Source organism: Sarcophilus harrisii, chromosome 5 (assembly GCF_902635505.1).
Source record: "Sarcophilus harrisii chromosome 5, mSarHar1.11, whole genome shotgun sequence".
Lineage (NCBI taxonomy): Eukaryota > Metazoa > Chordata > Mammalia > Dasyuromorphia > Dasyuridae > Sarcophilus > Sarcophilus harrisii.
In genome coordinates, this window is record NC_045430.1 from 74,118,249 (window position 1) to 74,124,248 (window position 6,000).

The following is a 6,000-nucleotide window of genomic DNA, read 5'->3' on the forward strand; positions in this document are numbered from 1 at the left end:
AATGCTGTGTGCACTATGGCGCCCTCTAGCAGCCATCTTTTTACAATTACTCATCTGATATACTTACCAAAAACCTCCTATGGTGCAGTCCCAACAAAGGAGTTTTTTCTCTACTAAATGTTTTTTGGTTTTGTTCTACTTTTAAAGTTTAAGTATAAGGGAATTTATTCTGACTTTTTTTCTTATGAGCACAGAACGTAAATTTGAACATTAAATGCAGAAGATGGAGGATAAATAAGCAGGTAAATTTCTCAAAAACTATTGAATCCTTGAAATCACAAATTCTTTTCATCTCTAAACTCAGCGATTTTCCCTTAGGTATGTTGCTTTGTATTACTCAAGTTTCTAATATGCAATATCCAGAACCATTCAATAAGAACTTATTAAATCCCTTCTGTGCTCAGGTTCTGGAATCAACAAATAATTTAAAAATATATTCAAAATAGAATAAATGATGACCAAGTTTGGGATACGGTTGAACAAAATATAGTCTATTAATGGAATATTATTGCACCAAAAGAAATGACCAAAAAATGGAGAATTTAGAGAACCATGGGGGTAAGACCAATGATTCAGAAAGAATGAAGAGTCAAAAAATCTTACACAACAACTTCAATGAGGCAAACATAAATGAAGTAAACAGTAAAAAATGCTCAAAGCTATAATACAAATGGTGGCCAATCCTATAGGGCCCTCCTGCCAAAGGACACATTGGCTCAGGTTTAGAGCTGGAAAAGAGCCCAGAAGTTATTTGACATAGAAAGTGGCATGGAGAATAAAGCACTGACTCTGGAATCCAGAAGATTGGGATTCATACACACACACACACACACACACACACACACGTATGTCTGTGTGTGTGTGTGTGTGTGTATAGCTTCAGCCACTCACTAGTTATGTGGCCTTAGGCCTTCAATCACTGCCTGCTTCAGTTTAACTGCAAATGGAGATATTAGCAGCTACCTTTCCTTCACTAAAGTTCACACCACTCAGATTTATCACGAAGTCAGAGAAGCATTTGCCATTAAACCTCAGAATATCCTTTCTCCTTTCTCCATTTTAATCCCTTGCTCATGGCTTAATCTACACCAACTTTTGTCTTTATAGCCTGGGACTTCAACATAAATGCTGAAGCATTCTCAATGTCCTAATCCTCAATCCTCAGGATTCTTATGAGAGTATTATTATTATTAGATAAGTTTTTTGGGAAGTGCTCAGTCCAGTGTGTATTCCTTTCATTTTACAAGTGAGGATTTCTGTACAGTAATTTAATTATTTTCAAGAAACATCTTTTCTAAAGGGGGTTAACTGGATGTTTGATGGGAAATATCTATTGTGTTATAAACAAAATAGGTCATTGCACTATGACATATTTAACCACTATTTGCCTGGGTTTTCTCAACTGTAAAAAAGGACAACCATAACAGCATTTACTTAACAAGTTTGTTGTGAGGATCAAATGAGATATTTGTAAAAAGTACACAGAGTGCCTAGCACATAACAGGTGTTCTTGGAATTCTTATTCCCATCCCCCAACCCCAACATGGAAAGACAAATAGGAATAATATGGAAACAGAAGATGTGTAAAGTAATGAAGAGTGGAGAAAACATGATGAAAAGTAATAAAAAAGCGTAGTGAACAATGAAGAGTTAAATTCCTGTTTATTATGGTAAAGTACAACTACAGACTGAATTAGAACTAGAAAAAGTCTCTTGGTTTTTAGTCTAACATTAACCAACTACAAAAGGCAGCACAGTGTCTCAAAGATGAAAATAATTAATTGAAAATTAGAATTGAGCAAGGGGAAGCCAGTGAAGGTATGAGGAGACCAAGAAATAACAAAACAGATTATAAAGAATGAGAAAGTAGAACAGAATGTGAAACATGAGAAAAACAAGAGATGTGGAGAACAGTTCAAGAAGAGAAAATAAAAGAGTAATTGGACTGCCAGAAAATTGTGACTAAAAAGAGAACCTTGATACAATGAAGGAAATAATCCAAGAAAATTGTCCTGGAGTGATGAAACATGAGGGGAAAATAGCAATAGAAAAATCCGATAGCCATCTCAAAAAGATCCATTGTGGAAAAGACAGATATTTTTGCCAAATTTTGGAATCCCTAGATCAGAGAAACAAATTCAGTTAAGAAGTATTAAGTGCTTACCATGTACTGGGCTAAGAATTGGGCATATAAAGAAAGGCAAATATTTAATAAAATACCAACAGTCCTTACCTTCAAGAAGCTCACATTCCAATAGGAGAGACGACTTACAACTATTTATGAGGTAAATACACTAAGGGAGAAAACTATCTTTGGATCTTCCTTGACATGGTTCATACCACCCTCTCTCTAGGAGTGCAGAACTACTTGAAATGGGATCCTGAGGTTTGTCCACTTTGCATGAGGGAGAGGGAGGACCTCTTCAATCCAGCTCCACCCACTCCCGCATCATCAGGGATGGGGAGAGATCGTTTCGGAATATCCCAAGGCCTGTCTTTCCTCTCAGTCTACCTCAATCTCTTGTTCCCTGACTCTCTTTGCCACTATCATTCTTCAGCAGTCCTCTTCTTTTGAGGTTCATGCCATTCAAAATCATAGTTTATTTATTAGACCTCAAAACATTTTCTCTTCATTGTTAAATTCAATCGGAAATCATAATCATCCTTTGTACACCAATTCCTCGTTTATAGCAGGGGACTTTACTTTTCCTAATCACACAATTTTTAAAAAAAATTTCCCATGCCCAAAGGGCTATAAAACTATGCATACCCTTGAATCCAGCAGTGTCTCTACTGAGTCTGTATCCCAAAGAGATCATAAAGGAGGGAAAAGGACCCACATGAGCAAAAATTGTTTGTGGCACCCTTTTTTGTGGTGGCAAGAAACTGGAAAGTGAGTGGATTCTCATCAGTTGGCGAATTGGCTGAATAAGTAATAGTATATGAATATTATGCAATATATATTGTTCTATAAGAAATGGTGAGCAGGCTGACTTCAGAAAAGCCTGTAAAGACTTATATGAGGGAGAGGAAAAAATTGGGAATATAAGGTTTTTGCAAAGATGAATGCTGAAAATTATCTTTATCGTCTTGAACACAGCCATTAATAAATGAGCAGTTTTTGACCACAGAATGGTCAAACCTTTGATCCTGTAATCACTTGTCAATCACAACCTCCAAAAAGCCCTTGGGAAATAACTATCCAGAAGTTCATCTCTCGTGCCTTTCCCCTCCAAAATCTGTGCTTCATTCTCCCCAATTTTGTTCCCATCATCCCAGCTCTAACTTCCTATTTTCCCTTCCCATCTCAGCCCTATATTGTCCCTTACTCTTAAATCCTTTGGTCCCCTGTCCTATCCACCTTTGTGAAACCATAACCCTAGATACTTTATTTCTGCCATCTTCTTCATATTTTTCAAGGTGCTGCTGAAGATGGAGATGGAAGAAAGAAACCCAAGATGAACCGACTGGGTTCCCTATAATTTCCTCTAACCTCAAGTGGATGCTGTAAAACACCACTTTTACTCCAAATTTATCTTTTTTAAACTCATTCCCCATATAGGCTGTTCCAGATTCCTTTCTTCCCTAAACACCTCTTCTCCTACTGAGATGATTGAGGCTATTTGCTGCGTTTCCTCTTTTCACTCACATTTTCTTGAGAAATTATCCTCATTTCTCTGCTCTTATTGCTGATAAATGAGGTGACCTGAGTTGGATTTCACAGCTTGTTAAAATGGTGAGGGACAAATTCCAATTAAGGAGCAGTCTGTACAAAAGTGTGGAGATGAGAAATTGATTCAGTCCTGAATTAAGGACAGAAATGGAGAAGCCTGCTCCTTAAAGGTTTAGATATGAACTGCTTGATGGGCTGTGTCTCTCAGGATAAAATCACTACATTGATTTCAGAAGAAAAAAGAGTGATGCTTTATTTGTGCAGAGAGGGAGTTGGGAGAAGGGGCACACAGCATTCTGGGAAATCTTCAGTTAGAAACTGGAAACTAATATATGCTGGATGGTTTAAACACTAAAATTTCCTGACACTAAGGCAGGATACCCAGTAGCACTGACATTTCTTTGTAATGGTCCAATACAGGCAGAACCAAGCACGCGTTCTCCTGAGATCAGCTCATGCAGCTCTACAGGGAGGCCTTTTCCAATTCCCCTTCTCCCCCCACTCCCCCACCAACAAGCTACTTTGTGTTTGCTTTAGATTCTGTATGTTTGTTTCTCCCAAAAGAATAAAAACATCTTGAAGACAGACTGGTCTTTTTCTTTATATCTCTAGTAGCTGGTACAAAACATATAGGTCCCAAAGAAAAAAGAGAAAAATTAGAAAAAGAAGGGAGTGATTCTCAACTTTTTCATTTTTTACTTAGGATTTCTCACCCTCTGAAAATACAAGAGTTGTAGCTCCTGGAACATAACTACCATCCATCCTCAGCCCGTACTCCTATTTTGTCCTAAAATTTAGACCTTGAGTCTTTTAAGAATTTACTCTTGCTAATCATAAGTACCATACGAAGTATTTGGATGACAGAAGAGTCATTCACCAACACCTCTAGAAAAATTTAACAAATGCTACCATTTTTACCAAAGCAAAAAAGACAAGAGACAGACACATGGCACTTTAAAAGAAATCTAAAAGGCAAAACATATGTAAAAACCCCTAATAAACTTTTAATTAGAGTTTTTTTCCTTTTTATGTTTTTTGTTTTTTTTAAACAGGACAAGTGACAAATTACATCAAACATTTGAACGTCTCAAATGTCTAGGTTATTATACACATTCCCATCTGTCTTGCAGGAAGGGACATTGGTCAGCTTAAACAGTTGTAGGTAAAATATGCGGCATAATAGTACATATTACAATAATAAATGTACAATGTTTACATGAAATATATTTTAGAAGCAAGGGAGAGATGCATTTGCATCAAAAGGCGACCTTTTAAAATGCCACAGCTATTTTTACATTCATTCTTGCAACAGGTCACAAGATGGGGTCACTAAGCTCAAGTCAACAAATCACTATGATGCACATAAAATACAGCAAGATCAATTATTTATATATTATATATTTATATTTTCACACTTTAGCATCTGAGACGTAAACTGAGAATTTTAAATGTATTCTCTTCAGTTAACAAATCCACCTTTATTCTTCATAAACATGGTGCCCACAAAAGCACGAAGGTAAGGCACAATAGGGTTGTGTTGCAGAAGTGTGCATCATGTTTACTTAACCAGAAAACGTGCATTATCTGTGCAAGTTCATGCTGCAAACCCAACACATTTACAAAAACAGGAAAAAATAACTGAGTTTTAAACAAAATTATTAGAACTCATGTATTTCCAGGCTTGCTATCTATGCAGAATTTCTTCTGAAGAATTGATAGCTATGCTGTATCAACAGGATATTAGGAGAGCCAATCAGAAGAATACAACTAAATTTTGCTCAGCAAGCATTCTTACTCAGAAATTATCAACAGCAATAAAATAACTTATCAATAGCTGAATTTTAATACTGAGGCACAAAGTAATTGTCACTTGTACATTTACTATAATTCCAGCTCTCAAACCCAAAAATCGCAAATATTATTTGTCAAACAAATGTACATTTTATTGCAAAATGGTACACTGCTTCCAACTTTACAGATAACTGGGTGGTTAAGACTTTATTAAATTATAAATAGATTGGGAGAATGACTCAATCCCAATGGTTCTTTGTCACAGTCCTGTTATAATAAATACAGCTTTCACAAAATATTTTTCCAGTATCTGCCAATTGCTTCTTTATTGCTTACATAAATTTGATTTCATTACAATTGGTATCAGAACTTTCACACAAAATCATAGCCAGACATTTTAATATAAAACCTATAAAAGATATTTTAAACTGGTATCTAATACTTTAAGGTGTTTGGCTGATTGACCTAAGTGATGGTACAGCCTATATATATATATATATATATATATATATATATATATATATATATATATATAT